This window comes from Amblyomma mixtum, chromosome 4 (genome assembly GCF_055824585.1).
Source record: "Amblyomma mixtum isolate Tamu chromosome 4, ASM5582458v1, whole genome shotgun sequence".
Classification (NCBI taxonomy): Eukaryota; Metazoa; Arthropoda; class Arachnida; order Ixodida; family Ixodidae; genus Amblyomma; species Amblyomma mixtum.
In genome coordinates this window covers 57,271,614-57,288,289 of record NC_143015.1, presented here as the reverse complement: position 1 = coordinate 57,288,289, position 16,676 = coordinate 57,271,614, and the positions used below count along the sequence as shown (strand labels likewise).

Here is a 16,676-nt window from a genome sequence, read left to right as displayed (position 1 = left end):
GCGACTGCAAAGCCGCAATTAGAAATTACAGCAAGGGACGCATCCACGAAATGGCGGCTAAATATCTAAAAGACTTTATCCCAGCCCACAATATGCTAATCATCTGGACCCCAGCCCACTCGGGTCTGGTTGGAAACGAGGCCGCCCACAGGCTCGCCCGCTCCTCTTTACCCCGGGGAGCCGTGGACACCTCATACGAATTCAGCACTAAAGAGCAAACCAATATCTTTAATAGCACCACAGACAATCAGAAAAAGAACAAAAGAATCTATCCTCTTCCGGATAGATTGCTTAGCACGGCTGAGGCCTATGACTGGAGAAAACTTCAAGCTAGAAACTTCGCATCCCCGCTCTGGAGGAGCTGGACAGGAGGTGACACGAGGGAGGATGCGGAGGTGTGCGAGTTCTGCGGGCATACCGCTACACTCGAACACATACTATGGAGATGCCCCAGTGCCCCAGGATATGGCAGAATTAATAATGCAGATCAATGGGAGACCATACTCAGATGTGCCGACCTTAGCATACAACGATACGCTACCGGCCTGGCAGCAGAAGCTGCGCGACTATATCGTTGCTAGTCTTCCAGCTACGACGCTGCCCCTCCCCGGACGCCTGCGTGCGGACCCGGAGGGGCACGGGTCTTCTTCAAAGTTTCTTCACTCACTCGAGAAGGCGGTGGTGCTGGCGACTTTATGTTAACAAAAGAGCGAAACGTCCTCAAAGGTGAGCTCCTACTTGTGAAAGAGACCACTGGCCAGGCCTTTTGCGGAAGCTCTGTACACTAGCCATGTTTGGCCAGCTCTTTGAGAAACTCGTGGAGCGCCCCCCCTTCCCCCCCCCCCTTCCGCCCCACCCCCCATGAGGACGGATGGGTTCGGTATTTTGGAAACAGCCACTGGTGGCGGGCATTCCTAAAGGTAGTGTATGAGGGTGGCCTTGACCAACCCACATGTTGAGCAGAGTGGGAGGGACGAGGTAGGGTGGAAGCGATGAAGGAGACGGGGTGAGATGTAGCAATCTGTCTATAGTTGCCTTCTGACCGGACAGTATTTTGTGTCTAGTTTACGATAAAGGGGTGGAAGGGAGAAGCGGCTTTTTGATTTTAACGAGTGGTGGTTTGTTGGTTTTCGACAAGAGCCCACACGGTTTCCGGTGTAGATTCGTGCGTCCGATCTTTGAAGTCAAGTAGTGATATACCTCAAGCCAGAGCATGAACACGCTGATTGGTGGGGATGAAGGCATGTAGAGGAAACCACGTGAGGATCATCTCTTGGGTAAGCGTGTGTCTTGGTGCGAGAATGCATCGGGCGTTTGATGTGGTAGTGCTCTGGTGATATCGACGGTGCTCACCTTATGAGCCGGTACAGATTTCTGTGATGTTCGGATCAAGTGCAGCGTGAATGAGCGCCAGGGCTATGCCGCCCGGGCCCTTAGCCTCAGAAGGGTTATTGGCGTGGGGGAGACCTACGGCCCCGATGGCGCCATTGTCGTACTTGGCGACAGCCGTATAATAATTAGGTAGGTTGTGTTGAGCCGCGTCAAAGTATGGGATATCGGGCCTGCCTGTTGCGTTTGATGTAATACTCAGCTCGTGCCTCTTGTGGGCCCCTACGCAACTCGTGGATCATATTTCTTGGTAACGGTCTGATACGCAGTGAGGCCTGGATAACGGGGGCGAAGATTTGACACAGGGGGCAGGTGAGCAGTTCGTGGTGGGCAGGTGTAGATGCCAAAGTAGGTATTGGCCGGTTTTCTGGGCCGGTTAGTCGATTTATCTTGTTGCTTCGTTAAGCTTCGAGTGGTTCTAAGATACTACTTTATGTTTCCGGTCCGAATATGTGATCTGCGCTAACCGAATGAGGAAGGCGGAGTGCTTACGTGGTCGCCTGTCTAATAACAACATCAGCTTTGTCTCGCTCCGTTTCGGTGAACAAGTGATTAGGAAGAGTACAAGTCAAGCTGCTGCTGATGGCGTCTGTTATATTAAGAGATTTTCTTCCAAGAGGCCCTTGTTACGTGTGGCCCCTCTAGGGAGATGTTCGCGCTTCAGGCGTTGTCGACTCTAGCATCTAAGCATGCCTTGGCGGGCTTCCCATACATGTGAGAGGTGTGGGTCTACCTTCGATGTCGTGGGTTTGTTCTTGACTCGTTTGCTGGTGGTGTGTATAGCTTGCTCACTCCTGTTGGTCCATTTAGCTATCCTGGGAGGGAGGGGGGCGGACGTTTTGCTCTGCCGCAAGATAGGTGTGAAGTCTGGTTCAGTCTGTCTGGAGCTGAGTTCATGTTATCTGCTAGGACACCTTGCGACACGACCGAGAGGTGTGGGCTTGCACAAGTAAGGTCTGGGGCGGTGTGCCTGGTAACACTTGTGCCGATTCTTGTCGGTGCGGTTGGGGCGGTTAAGAGTCCCAGACCATGGTCAGTCATGATGGTAGCGACGACGTTGCCTTCCGGATTATTGGATATGTAACCCCATAATGCGTGGCAGGCGTTAAAGCCTCCAGTGTCTTTAAGCTACGAAAGGAGCGCGAAATGCCTAGGGATAGTTCTGCGATCGATTTCGTGGAGACTACAAAAGTTGACGATAGTGAGGTCGTGTGCTTCTACCGTGGAGATGAGTTTGAGAGCTGAAGCCTCTGTGCCATTATTCAGTGCTTTTGTAGGTACGCGGTAGATAACCTTTAAGATTTTTAGATTTAAGAATGCTGTGCGAGGTGGTTAAGCTGTCACTTGATAGCCTTTAATATTTATGTTGGTGTTTCCTGTTTCCTGTAGGGCAATTACGGGAGGTGAATGTGGGGTTCCACAATGTAGAGGCGGAAATGGGCTTGTTTGAGGCGTATGCTTCATCAGTTCCACTGCCACGTGTCTGGTTGCCCTGTGGATTGGGAGTTGGTATGTTTGCGGCGTCTGTACTAGTTCCCGGGTTTATATCGTGCCGTTGAGCTAGCTGATGGGTCAGGGTGCGGGTGAGTGTTTTTGGTGGAAGGAGGTGAAGCCATTTGATTAATTCCCTGCTTGAGGGTAAGATCGTTGGAGGTAAGTTCAAATAGGTGGTCTACGCCGCCTTCATTCTTGTCAGCTTTCAGTGGGTCCGTTCAACAGGACCTCTATCCAGCCCGTCATGCTTTATAAAAGTTTACATTCTTCTAGCAGAAGTTATTCACACTGGGAAGTTGTCCCTGGGGGACAGTAGTAAGCATGCTCCTTAGTTCAGTACGGAACTTTTGTAATTGAATGTATTGCTTAATTGCTAGGTGAGGGTGTGTTGCTCGCCTTTGGAATCAGTGGTCTCGAAAGTAGGGGCCAGTGGATCAGTGGCGTCCGTCCTCATGCCATTGGGTCCCTGGATGGAGGGGCAAGGAAAACTAGCAGTTTACCATGTGGAATTGGGGACTGTGGCAATAGCATAGTGGTGCAATGTAGGGGCCTGGTCCGCTTATTTGTTCGCTCTGCGTCATGCTTCTCAAAACGAATTCTGTCTAGTTTTATGTCACAACACGGCTGTATGTGGTTTATGGTTTATGGGGTTTAACGTCCCAAAGCGACTGAGGCTATGAGAGACGCCGTAGTGAAGGGCTCCGGAAATTTCGACCACCTGGGGTTATTTAACGTGCACTGACATCGCACAGTACACGGGCCTCTAGAATTTCTCCTCCAAAGGAATTCCAGCCGCCGCGGCCGGGATCGAACCCCACCGCGTCTTTTGGGACAGCAGCCGAGCACCATAGCCACTGAGCCACCGCGGCGGCTGGCTGTATGTGACTGGAGACGCCATCATGAGGGCTTTTGCAACAGTGAGCTCCTTGTATTATCGCATATAACCCAGTCCCTGCGCCCGCGTTTAAACCGAAAAACTCGGGCTCAGTAGCTGAGTGGTCTGACCACGCAGCCATCGCGGAGGATTGGAAACCGTTCTCTTGATAATCGTTCATCCGTTTTTACGGAACATTGAAAATTGTGCAATCCACAGGTCAGGAGCCTTTCAACTGTTTTACGATTACCAATGCCTGGATCATTCCGGTACTAAAAAAAAGCAAAACAAGCAAGACATTGGCATGAGCAGCGTTTGGAAACCCTCAGAGGAGTCTGCAAGAAGAATTACAAGCTAGGTTTCTATCTTTATGGCGAGATAAGAAAGATTTCCTTTGTCAAAAAGCTGTTCCTCCGAAGCACTTGTCACGGTGATCCGTAAGTTACTAGTATATGGCATGTCATGACCTGTTCGGAGAGGCACGAGGCATCTCGCAGCGTTCAGTCGTTTTTGGAGCTTGGGGCATGGCCTTCAACATATAAAGCTGCAGCGGTGCTATAAATGGTCAAATACTCTGCGTGACAACAGCTTCGATGTCCTGCCGTTAGCGCAGTTGTCTCAGTAGAAGGTAAGCAAGCACTCTTCACACGAAGCCCTGCAGCCTTCACATGTGGACGCAATGAGAAAAAACAGTATACAAACATAAGCTCACAGATCCTTCGCAGTGGTTGAAAACTGCAAAGCATTCACGACTGACTGAGAACAGTGCAGTTCGTTGCGAAGGAACCAGTGAACAAGAACGATAATGTGACCAGCCGATCCCAGTAATATTAAGAAACACAACAGGTAGGGTATAGCACACATTTAATAAAAACTTACTAAAAACATTTTACACTTCATAAGCATGCAGATACAGAGCATCCTATATAATATTTAAAATATACTCATTCATGCGTAATGGGCGCTACAGAGCAATCAATATCTGTTAGCCGTGTCTCGATAATATGCAGGAAAACACCGCTGGAAAAGCTAAGTACCGCATGAGCAATGAGGTTGAGTGTGGGAAAATGACCAGCAGACCGCAAAAATTACGCATAAGTTTTTGCTTTGTTCACAGCGCGAATCTAAGAGCGTGTCACATTAAAGCAACTGTCCAGTAGGGCATCCTTATTAGTGAGCTCTAGGACAAGGGGATGCTATCGGTTACTGGGAGGGTGAAAACAGGGCGCAAGTGCGCATGCGCAAAACAATAACACTCATTGATTTTTTGTTGTGTGTATGCGCACTGGCGTGCCGCTAGTTTTCTGCCGCCCTAACCGATAGAATTCCTTCATCTAAAACTCCCTATTATGGCGTAGTGCCCCTTGGAACGAGCGCAGAGCGGTACCTATCACACGTTCTTCGTGCTGGTTCAGCGTGAAGCTTAGCGACCGGCATTAGTACATACGTCAGACAGGAGAAAGCTAAGATCCCTGCCATGAAGAAATAAGAATTGTGCTCGTCAAGAGCGGTTAAAGACATTTACATCCCAATTGTGAGCTTGTTTGCGGTAAGGCCATCTAACAATTTGCACTACGAACATTTCGGAAAAGGTAAGAGCACTTCTTTTTGTTCCGAAAGTTCAGGTGCCTTAGAACATGTTTCTGAAAGCTCTAGACAAAAAAAAACAGCCCTTTTAGTTAAAGCATACACTTAAAGCAAGCCATTCACATGCGCACACGAAGTTCGAGTTCAAGAACGTACACTACCCGCACTCTCCACTGCCCTCGTATGCAAATGCAACAATTTCACCTGTAGACATTTTATTTGTTGACAAGCTCATTAGCCGGACAGTCATTTTAAATACGGAAATAAAATGCCATGTACAGCTCCGCATTCGCATAGAACTCTCAAAATCGTTACCACAGCACAGCTAGAGAACAATAAGACCGTCCATTTGACCTTCCTTAGACAAATAGCTCGGTGTACCCAGCATGTTATTACCTTGTAGAGGAAAAGACCCAGCGATGACTGCTTAGAGCTGATTTGAGCTCTACCGAAAGGCGACTACGCACGATGGAACAAACAGTTTTTAAACGCATCAGAACACTGCTGTTAGTGTACAGGTTTCCTGCGTGAGATACATAGCATTGCCAAGGCGATGAAGGCGATCAAAGTTAGGTGTTCGATATATGCAAAACAATATTCCTGAGTGCAGTATTTAATGCGACCCGAGTAGTTACCAAATTTTTTGCACTGAATAATGTGCGTTCGTCATTTCCAGGCAAAATATTTAGTGTTTTGCATGGTTTCATGGCTCACGAGGCACCTGCAGATGATTGTCTTCCAATCTGAGCCGTAGTGAGCACGTTTCTCGTTGGCACCGCAGTCTACCAACCGAAATAATCCCAATCAGAGCATTCAGGTTTGCAGAGAAGTCCGTGGATAAAATGGCAATGAACGTTAATCCACAAAATGTGCACAGCCGAAACTGCAGAATCAGATGCTTTTTTTTATAAAATGCAGGCTGCCACTCCCGTTCTGCACAAAGAGGACTGTCACTACCGCAGCTCTTTGCTACCTACAGAGCGATGATAAAGGTTATCGACATGCATACGCGGCACATGTCACTGGGGTCAACAATCCACCCCACTAGCACCCTAGACATGCACAAACAGTTCACTGCACCCGTTGATAACAGCGACAACTCAAGCCTTCATGTTGTCTTGTAAATCAGAATGCGCCACAGTAGAGTGGCGCTGTTGATACATCCCAATCCACAGTAGGGACAGAAGATCTTCGGTTTGAAAGTACATTCGTAGTGGTGTGTGGTCTCAAACGGCAACGAAACATCGGGAAATGTCCGCACTCCCGGAAAATAAGTATTGGTCTGGCTGCCCGTCCTTCTTGAGGCTCCTTCTCTTGCGCTGCCTAAGGGTCGGTCAAACTGTTGGACGTACTTCTAACTTTCCTTTTCATGCCCCTAGATACGAGCTGCAAAAGTACATGCACAATGAAGAAGAAACGCAAGTGTGAGTTTTCCATCCTAACCAATGTTGCGACAAAGGAAAAATAGAACTGTCTGGAAATTTTTAGGCAGCACCGGACGTAGCCTAACTTCGCGCATTATGACTGGAGAGAAATATGTCTTGAATACTCAGTTTGGTTTTTGGTGATAATTCTTGAAAGAAAAACCTACACCTGTTTAATTTGACTTTCCACTATCCACACATATTATTTAGAAAAAATATTTGTTTTGAAGTACCTTAATGAGTCTGTTTGGACCAGAGGGACCCGTAAGCATGCGGTGTAGTTTTGCGCTTGAGAGCAAGGAAAAAATATCAGAATTTTTATATGATTGCCCCCGAAAAACTTTCTTAATAGTATTACCTAGCTGTATCTCGTGGTGATTGCAAAGTATATGTAGCTTAAACTAGGCCCATGTCACTACTTTTATGCTTTTATTTTTTTGCTGCAGCGATGGACCGATTTGGATGCCGGTAATACTGCTGGAGTGCATTGCATTTTCTGAAACACAGGGGCATTGAAATAGCAGATTACTAAACCACTTTTTAACCACTTACATGTGTGCTCTTGTGAACGATGCAAATACTCGCGTAGTTCAATTGCCTTACTCGAAGGATTTATTAGTTCACGCTGAGGCAATGGTTTTATTGCTTTGATCTGCTAGCACAAAGTGCTAACAACGCGTAGGATTAATTAAGCGCACTACTTTCCCAGCTGTGTGACCGCAACGCACTCTCAGATCATCGGTTGCTGCATTCACTTGGCATCTGATTATAAAAAATAGTAAAGAAATTGGCGCAAAAATGTTTCCAGCCAAAACAAAAGCATGGAGAGCGCTGCAAGCAATACTATTAAGTTTCTCGCTAAAATAATTTATCTAGAACATCGTCATGGACGGGTTGTTTAGAATTACCTACATTCTTGAAATATGTGCATTATGATCTGCACAAACCCTACAAATTAGTGTTCTTGAACGAAACAGCCACAGCCGACCAACTGTGAAAGCACAAACGCAAAAAAAAACGAGTTTGCTACGCAACTGTGTGGAAGCCAAGCGTATGTATGCAACAAACGGGAGCGCGCAATCTTCAGGAGCAGCCATACAAAGACTAATCACAGATTAGCAGTATTTTGTTTTGGGCCGCTTCTGAGGGCGGAATGAAATTTTCAGAAGTGACAGGATTTGCGATCAGTAATATCAGTGCAGGTTACTTTTCCGCAGCATGCTCCTCTGAAAAAACTTTTTCCCACGGCTAATTACAGCACTTTCGGGAATTGATTTCAGTGTCAAAAACTGCTACTGAAATTCATGCTTGAAACTGCATGCATGAAAGGCGGGATGGTAAATGCTTCCTTCGTGTCGAAGCCATTACCTGACCTCCCCTCCAGTAGGCGCGCTGATCCTATCAGTAGACGCACAAACGGGTACGGTGGAAACTTTCATCGCCCCATATCTTCTCCCCCCCTTCTATCCATGGACATCACTTTGTGGTTGTAGTAAAAGGGGAGATGCGGACAGCAGAAAGGAAATGCACTTCCAGCGCTTGCTCGTGACTAGCCTCTTTTTTTCCGTGGTTAACACTAATAACTGAAACAAGACCTGCTCTTCGGGGAGACCATCGTGGTAGGTAAGAACACACTGAGCAAAGAGAGTAGTTACAGGAGATTTTCTTACCTGGAACGGCAGCGGTAGCTACATGAGCGCTCCTTCTTTTTATTTGACAAATAAACCCTTACAAAAATGGATATCAACTTTCTTTAGAATTTGTATTAACATTCTATTGACTCTAGTAACCTTGTAGTAACTTTTACATTCTATCAACAATTGTTCATACAACGTTGGTAGAAGTTACTTCTTTGTATGTACTCCTGTCAATAGAAAGTTACTAGAAACTAATTTTTACATTCTATGTACATTTGTCAATACAAAGTTGGTAGACTGTTACTTCTTTGTATTTACTCTTGTCAATAGAAAGTTACTAGAAAATCTGCGTGCAGTTTGACACGTTGAGAGAAGTAAATGAACAAACTGCATGCCGTTCGAGGTGATTAACACTATTTTGTTCGCCTAATCGTGACGACATCTTACCTGATTATATGGTGGAATCTGTTGCAGCTAGTCAACAATTTCACTATATCGAAAAGCGACCAACATTATTCGCAGCAAATGCGTTTGGAATGTAATCAGGATATGGGAAAACGTTTTAAAACAGAAGATATATTCCATTTTAATACTTTATGTACTTTACGTACTGTTGTGAGCAGAAATACTCTAGAAAGTGACAAAACATTTTTGGTCATGCGAATAGATGCCTCAAATCATGTACTGTAGGCGAACACTTCAAAGCTATTAAAACAACCTTGAACACGAAACAAACATTACACTCACATTCCCTTAGCCGAGCATATTCTATTAACAGTCGTTGATAGGAAGTTCATACAATTTCCTTACTGCTTTCTATGTACTGCTGTCAGTAGAAACATACTAGACACCGACAGAACGTTTTATAATGAGAATAAATGCCTAAATTAATTAAGTACTCTAGCCTAACATGTCAATGCAACTAAAGCAACCTTGAACACGAAACAAACATTTGCAGTCACATTTTCTTAGGGCATATTTTATCAGCATTTGTTGATGAAAGTTCATACAATTTTCTTACTGCTTATATACTGCTGTCAATAGAAATATACTACGAACCGAGAAAGCATTTTGGTGATGCGAATAAACAAATAAAAGCCTAAAATAATCAAGTACTGTAGCCGACAACTTCAAAGCGGCAACTTAACTAACCTTGAAGACGAAACAAAAATTTGCAATCACATTCCCATAGCGGAGCACGCTGTGGATTTTTAGAAATTTCAGTTCAATTTTCTCAATACTAGCTTTACTGCTTTCGCATTTTCGAGTGCGGGGAAAAGGGCAAAGTTCATAAGAGAACATTTATCCCGAAATTCAGAAACGTGCCTTGAATTGAAGACATTTAGTGACAATTTTTGATAGTATGAAGTCTACGAAAAAAGTTACCAGCAAACGAAATAATTTTGGTACAAAGTGAATGAATTCATAGAATACTCAAGTATTATTGCCTCGCACTTCAAGGAAATTAAAAGAACTTTAAGAAAAAATAGGAGCTAGTGACATATTGTGTTACATAAGCGCAATGATGACTTCGTTACAGCGAATCAGTTTCGCTGATGGCTCATTCTATACGAAAACAATGCTTTCTGCTGCGTATTCGTCCTTAAATTCGGTACTCAGGCAGTCATTAAACAGATTTAACATTTCAGAACTAACAAAGAATTTCAGCAGAGCTGTACAACAACTCTGCCAATTCGAAACACGTTGGTGTTGCTATTGTTGTAATTCTTGATAGGTCATATTTTAACGTGCAGTTGAACAGTGATGTACCGTACGACGGTGCTAAAACACACTAGCATTAAGAGCGTTTCGCTGTGAGGTTTCAGAGGGATTATTGTTGCGAGCTACAAAAAAATTCAAGTTTAGCATTGCACCGATGTGTTTCCACACTCATTGAATGACACGTTCTCGCTAGCCCAAATGGCGCCCAAATTATATCACCAGCTTCCTGAACCTGCACCGCAAGCACACTTTCCCTGCACACTGCCCGCCATGCAAAAGTGCCCGGTACACTTTATGCCACTCCACGTGGGAGCGCCCAATTTAAACCCTCGCACTACCCTCCTCCTCGAGCGACCAGCAATGGCTGATCGCACGGGACTGAAAAACCCCGCGCGAAAAGGGCCGCACCGCTTCGCGCTCTGAGTAAATTCTGTGTAACGTGTGCAGGCTTACAGCTTCGAGAACTCAAGTTGCTTCGTTCCTCGGCGACTGTACATGCGAAATTTCAGGCAAGGCAATATTAATTTTTATTCATGTTCGGCGGCCGATACTATACAGAGAAGTATAGAGAAACAAAACAGGTAACAGCGGCCCGCTGTACTCAACTGCGGTAACAAGGGCTTTGCATGAGGAAGGTGCACAGCAATTGGAGCACTATAAGCCCTCATTCTTGACTTGTTACATTTTTCGCTAGTACTGAGCCACAGAGGAGCTTCCAGTATGGAAAAAGCTAGGGTGAGAGCAGCCCCCGCTTTGAGCACCGCTAAAGCACAGGCGCAGTGCCTCTTCCGCATCTTCACTTACATCTCCTTCAACGCAAACACGGTACGAAGCTGTGGCGAGGGAAAACGTGGTTATAGCTGTATTTTCTATCTTCCCGTAATGCAATGATTAAGGAATCCTGGAATAAAGTGTTGGGTTTTAACGTAGTCATACGGAGTAGACGCGCGAAAGCATGTGTTCATTCTTCGCCTTTTCTTACTGCCATCAGCGGACGTGAGGCCGAGCCGAGGACCGCGTAAGGCAGAGGCAAAAAGCAATCAAGGAAGCACACAAAAAGACTACGGTAGCGCGACTGTTGGCGGGGCTCGCTCGAGCAAAGAGTGTGCAAGGTGTCCAATGACGTGATATAAACACACACAAAACAGAGGCGATGCTGCAGCGCAGCCTTGAAAGTTTCGCGCGTCACGCTAGAGCGGCGTACACACACACACGTACACTAAATCGCATGAGCCAAGCTGTGTAGAGTACGCTAAGCCACACAATATGCGAAAATAAAAACCGAAACCAGTAGCGCTTGGCAACATCATCATCATTCCTTATTCTGCGACGCAGTTACGGGGAGCTGAGTTATAGCCTTAGAACTAGGCAGAGGGTGCAGCCGTGCAGCGGCTGCGGCTTTCCTGGCCCCAGATGCGTCGCCTGTAGCTGCCCGGCATGCTGCCCGGTTTTCCAAGCTTTCGTTCGCAGCGCCGCCAGAAACAGATGGTTGTGAGTAGTCGCATTTTTTCACCTCAATCATTCCAATTTGCTGACTTTGTAATTGAAACAAAATATTTTGTCGTTTAATGCAACAAGTTTGTGGCAAAAAGGGCATATCAATTCTTTTTTTAATGCGTGTAAAGTTAGGCGACATTAGCGCCACCTTTCCAATCGCTGGCGGCGGATTGCGAGTCTCATGTTGGCCGCGCGCTACACTATCTTTTTTAGGACGCTGAAACGACTCTTTGTTGGCGGGGTGCATGGCGACGGTTGTGAAGTTCTGGGTGCGCTTCTTCAGTTTGTTTGTGTTAAATGTGCTGCCTCGTTAGTGTTGTGGTAGTGTGACTGAACTCGGAAGGTGACAGATGGCTCCAGTGCTGCGGAAGACGTTCTTACGCGCACGCAGTGCTCAAAACCTGCTCTGACGTACTGCACGCAACCACGCCGAGAGCGGCCGGCGCCCGATGCCCGATAGAAGAAACGGCTTGCCGTGAACGTTGACAAATGTAAGTACAGAACTGGAAAATGACTTCTGCGATGTGTCGGGGGTATGATTGAGGGCTGCGAATGCATTTGGGTTGGTCTTCACGCCTTGTTCGCAGTGAGGTGCAAAATGCGGGCACCACGCGATCGTTTGCAGAGAGAAGGTGTTCTGACACGCTCGCTTGCCAACTATGCAACTTTAACCCGCCGCCTCACGCTCTTTGCGTCAGCTCCTCGGCGCACGAGTTATGTGATAGAATTTGGTTGCACGCCGAGAACTGTGGGGTGCTGCTTGATTCGTTATTCCGAGTGAACAGGAGCAGCGCGTGAAAAGGAGACCATAAGAACGAAAAGTGCTTGTAGCGGCGTGCGTCTTTTGATTCTGCTGCCTGAGTGTTTACTGGATAAGGAGCATTGCCCGTTCTACGTCGCAGTCACATCAAGTGCTGTGTTTCTTGATAGTTCTGGTCAACGAAACGACGATTAAAAATAGCAGAACCATTGCATTGCAGTGTAGCTGAGGTAAACGCACAATGGAAGGTTTGTTGTCATTTTATTTTTTTACGTTCACTACATTTATGTCATTCCCTCATTTTCAGTCTGAAGCGATAAAAGTATAACGTGATTCGCGAATAATAGCTTTAAGAAAAGTATGACAAGCTTTGTAAACCATTTTTTTGCTAACTATTGGAGGCATAGGTAATTAATCATTAGCCTCCACTCATGAACACATTGGACTGAACAGCTAGAGGTTGTAATGGGATGTGCCTTCTGTGATGTTTATGAAAGCATGGCTCTAATGCAGCCTTTCTTCAAATGCACCCGCAGTCAAGCCCTGTACAGCTGCTCCACCGGTATCATCACGCTACTTTTGCACCAGCTTTCATCTGTCATCGAGCCAATGCTACCTCAACCAGAGGCAAATGACATCAATACCTGCTGGTTCAGCCTATCAGCCATTGACACTGGATATCAAGCATGTGCCACTTGTAAAAGGATAGGTAGACAAGTGGGTATATTTTCCTTGTCTTTTTTAGCCTGCCAAAAATCTTCTGCTCCAGGCTCCCTCTCTCTTTCGTTTTTTTTTCTTTTAAAAGAGGACCAAGAGAAAGGGAAAAGATATTGCGGGCATCATGAAAGCACTCCCCTAGTCAAGTGCATTGTGTTATAGTGTGAAATGCTTTTTATAGTTTTTTCCCTCATGCCTCTCGTGCTTGGAAATCTTGACCACAGTATAGACCAAATTAAAACAATTATCTGCTTCATGACCTTTATACAGCAGTCTAAAAGCAGCAAATAAATTTTATAGGTTTACTTCAGCAGTACCTACCTCTTACAAGGTATGGCATGTTTGAAGTGAACCAGTGATGTGATAGGCATGGCCTAACGGGCAATGCATAATTGAATATTGGCATTCAAGTGGAGCACTCTGCTTTAGAAGCATATTTGTTGCTAGCATCAATAATTGATACCTTACCAGGTTATCCTTGCATTACATGAAAACCTGTAAAGCTTATATTTTAGCTGTACAGAAGAAAGGTGCTTATTCGATGTCATGAGCATTGCTGAGGTTTTCTTTCACACTCCTTTTGTCACAACTGACTGCACTGTACAGTTGAAATGCATTTGGAATTGAGTATTGGTGCATTGTTATTTTTATTCATGCCGACGTTCAGTTACTGATTGCATTACACTAGCTGAGCCTAAGTCAACAAATATTGCTGTGACCTTAACAAGACACCTGGCTTTACTTGAACCGATGCATTTGATGTTGCCTTTGTCCCGTGCCATCAAGGTTTGTAATAAGCTGTGGAAATAACTTAATTTACTTTCTCGAGGTATTTATTGCTGCAATTAGTGACAGGCAATTTCCTAAAGTACAACCTAAGTGCACATTTTTATCTTCTTTGGAACACTTGTTTGCTTGTTTCCCTTGTATTCTTAACTTAAACAGATATGAGCAGGCCTCAGCACTGGAGGGATGTGCTGCGGGACAAATAAAAAACTACCAGTCCAGCTGCTCCCTTAGGGGCACGTTTCCGAGGCTTTTATCACTTGTAATTGTATGCAGCTTTACTTACAAGTATTGTATCTGACGCAGTGTGTGCCTTAATATTTTGATTCATTTGCTTTAGAGTGTGCCACTCTTGCCCTGACGAACTTGCTCACCTTTGTACTCTTTGTTCATACATTTTCCCCTAACACCTGGTATAGCTCCAAATGATACATTATCTACAGCAACATGTGTATTATATTGCAATGTCTTTGTGCCATCACTTTTGAAAACAAAAGCTGCCTGAATTTTTGTGCAGACAAATCAGAAACACAAAATAATTTTCATATTTGATGGCCTGCATGTTATCTTCATATGACTGGAATGGCTAAATATCTCTTCGTGGTAGCCTAATTAGGTGTAACACGTTAATGTCAGTTCCTGTGAATATCATTCAGTCTTCGAATGTGGGGGCAGAATTGAACACAACAGCATGTTATAGCTTTTTCTTGTTCAAGGACGCATTACATTTAGTTCTAGTCTTGTGACTGCTGCTTATGCTATTACTCAGCAGCCTTATCAAACTCGCTCGGAGTGCTGCATTTTAGTGCACATTTAACTGATTGTTGCTTCTCCGTGTTTGATTCTATTAGAAATTACTATAACTGTATACTTTGAATGTTTTCTTGTGCAGTTCTCTTGCTGCTGCATTCTGCCATGGAGGAGGCTACCTGTTCGTGCGCACGTCTCATCACTAGGACGCTACCTCTTCTGCTGGTGATGCAGACAAGTAACGACAGGGTTAATTGGAGAGGCATGGGAGAGGCCTTTGCCCTGCAGTGGGCATAGGCAGGCTGATGATGATGATGAACAACAAGCAGGCTGCCTGATATTGAGGACAAGTGTCAGGATAGTGCACCAACAAAGTCGCTTAAGCATTTCTGTGCTGATGCATTTTTATTAAAATCAGCTCATAGCTTAATATCTACATCCATGGGGACATTTAGCATATGTTTGGCATCTGTTTGACTTTTAATGCGCTAGTGTTTGCAGCCTTTAATGTTGGTCTTAAGACAGTGTAAGCATTGTTTCACTGTGTGGGATTTTTTAGCTGTTTTGGAGAGATGTGTGTGTATGCATGCAGTTTTTTTCCACGGGTTTGTTATGTGGCTCATGGAACTTTCATGTTACAGAAGAAATTATTTCGTTTCTGTGTTGTACAGGAAAGTGAGCAGTATTTATATGCACCAGGTGTTTCAGGGAAGAATAAGTAGTTTTCAAAAATATGGCTTTTGCTGCATAATATTACCAGTGTTAGCAGACACCAGAAAGCCGGTGAGGTGTATTTAGTAAGCCGGTTAACTAATTTCTGATAATTAACTTTTTAACTAACACAGGTTTGCAACTGGTTGCAGTTAGAGACTTTTAGCCAGTTGTTTGTAGTAGCCATATCAGTTTCTGGAATGTACAAAACATGATTACTTTTGCCGCTGTGGCTCGACAAAATTTGGCTGCATCGTGCGAAAATACATGCGCTTTTGAAAGCACACAGGGAAAGAAACCCCTCCAGTGCATGTAACTGCTACAAATCTCTAATGGCAACTAGACGCCTAACTCTGATAGTGAAGGAATCATATTCTTAGCGGTAAGAAACAGACACAACACCAAGATACACACACACAGGACACCCGCTAGACTTCAACTATCTTTACTGGACACTTGTACGACATAAATATGTATCACTGAGCACACGCAGGTGCCTCGTCATCTGCAACAGGTCTAACTACGCCCTCCCCTCTCCTCCAAGGCATACGGTTGCGCCGATAAACAATCTCTTTTTCTGCCAACGCCAGGGAGGGAGTGCTTACACACGTCACCCGCCTCTTGAATACGAAAGACTTCGATAATTTCTCTTTCTTTTTTCTCGGCTCCCAGGCCTTTCGTATTCAAGAGGCGGGTGACGTGTGTGTAAGCACTCCCTCCCTGGCATTGGCAGAAAAAGGGATTGTTTATCGGCGCAACCGTATGCCTTGGAGGAGAGGGGAGGGCGTAGTTAGACCTGATGCCGATGACGAGGCACCTGCGTGTGCTCAGTGATACATATTTATGTCGTACAAGTGTCCAGTAAAGATAGTTGAAGTCTAGCGGGTGTCCTGTCTGTGTGTGTCTTGGTGTTGTGTGTGTTCTTACCGCTAAAAGTATGATTCCTTCAAGCCGTTACCAACTAGCCAAACTTAATGTTTTAACGAAGTTTCTGATAGTGAAAAGGTTCATTAATAAAAATTAGCTAACCAGCTTACTACGTAAGACTCTTCACAAGTTTTCTGGTGCCTGCCAACACTGGTAATACTATGCTGAAAAAGCCATACATTCATCTCAAAATACCTGTTTTTTTGAAAATTACTTAGTCTTCCCTGAAACACCTCGTATATATGTAAGAAAAACCTAACGGGATTTAATTGACGACGTTTTGGTTGGAGGGCCAGCCGTTTTCAAGTGTACTACAGCATTTGAAGCACACAGCTTTTGTTTCGAATGCTATACTATACTCGAAAAAGGCTGGTCCTCCAGCCGAAACATCGTGAATTAAA

The 16,676-nt window shown here is 45.0% G+C and overlaps 1 long non-coding RNA gene across 1 annotated transcript; it reads left to right on the top strand.

Moving 5' to 3' along the window:
• The first annotated feature begins 11,907 nt into the window (after nucleotides 1-11,907).
• On the top strand, nucleotides 11,908-16,192 carry LOC149346551 (uncharacterized). The gene is made up of 3 exons (XR_016292403.1): nucleotides 11,908-12,115; nucleotides 12,921-13,101; nucleotides 14,780-16,192. It is a non-coding gene; the product is annotated as an uncharacterized LOC149346551 (long non-coding RNA).
• Nucleotides 16,193-16,676: the final 484 nt, after the last annotated feature.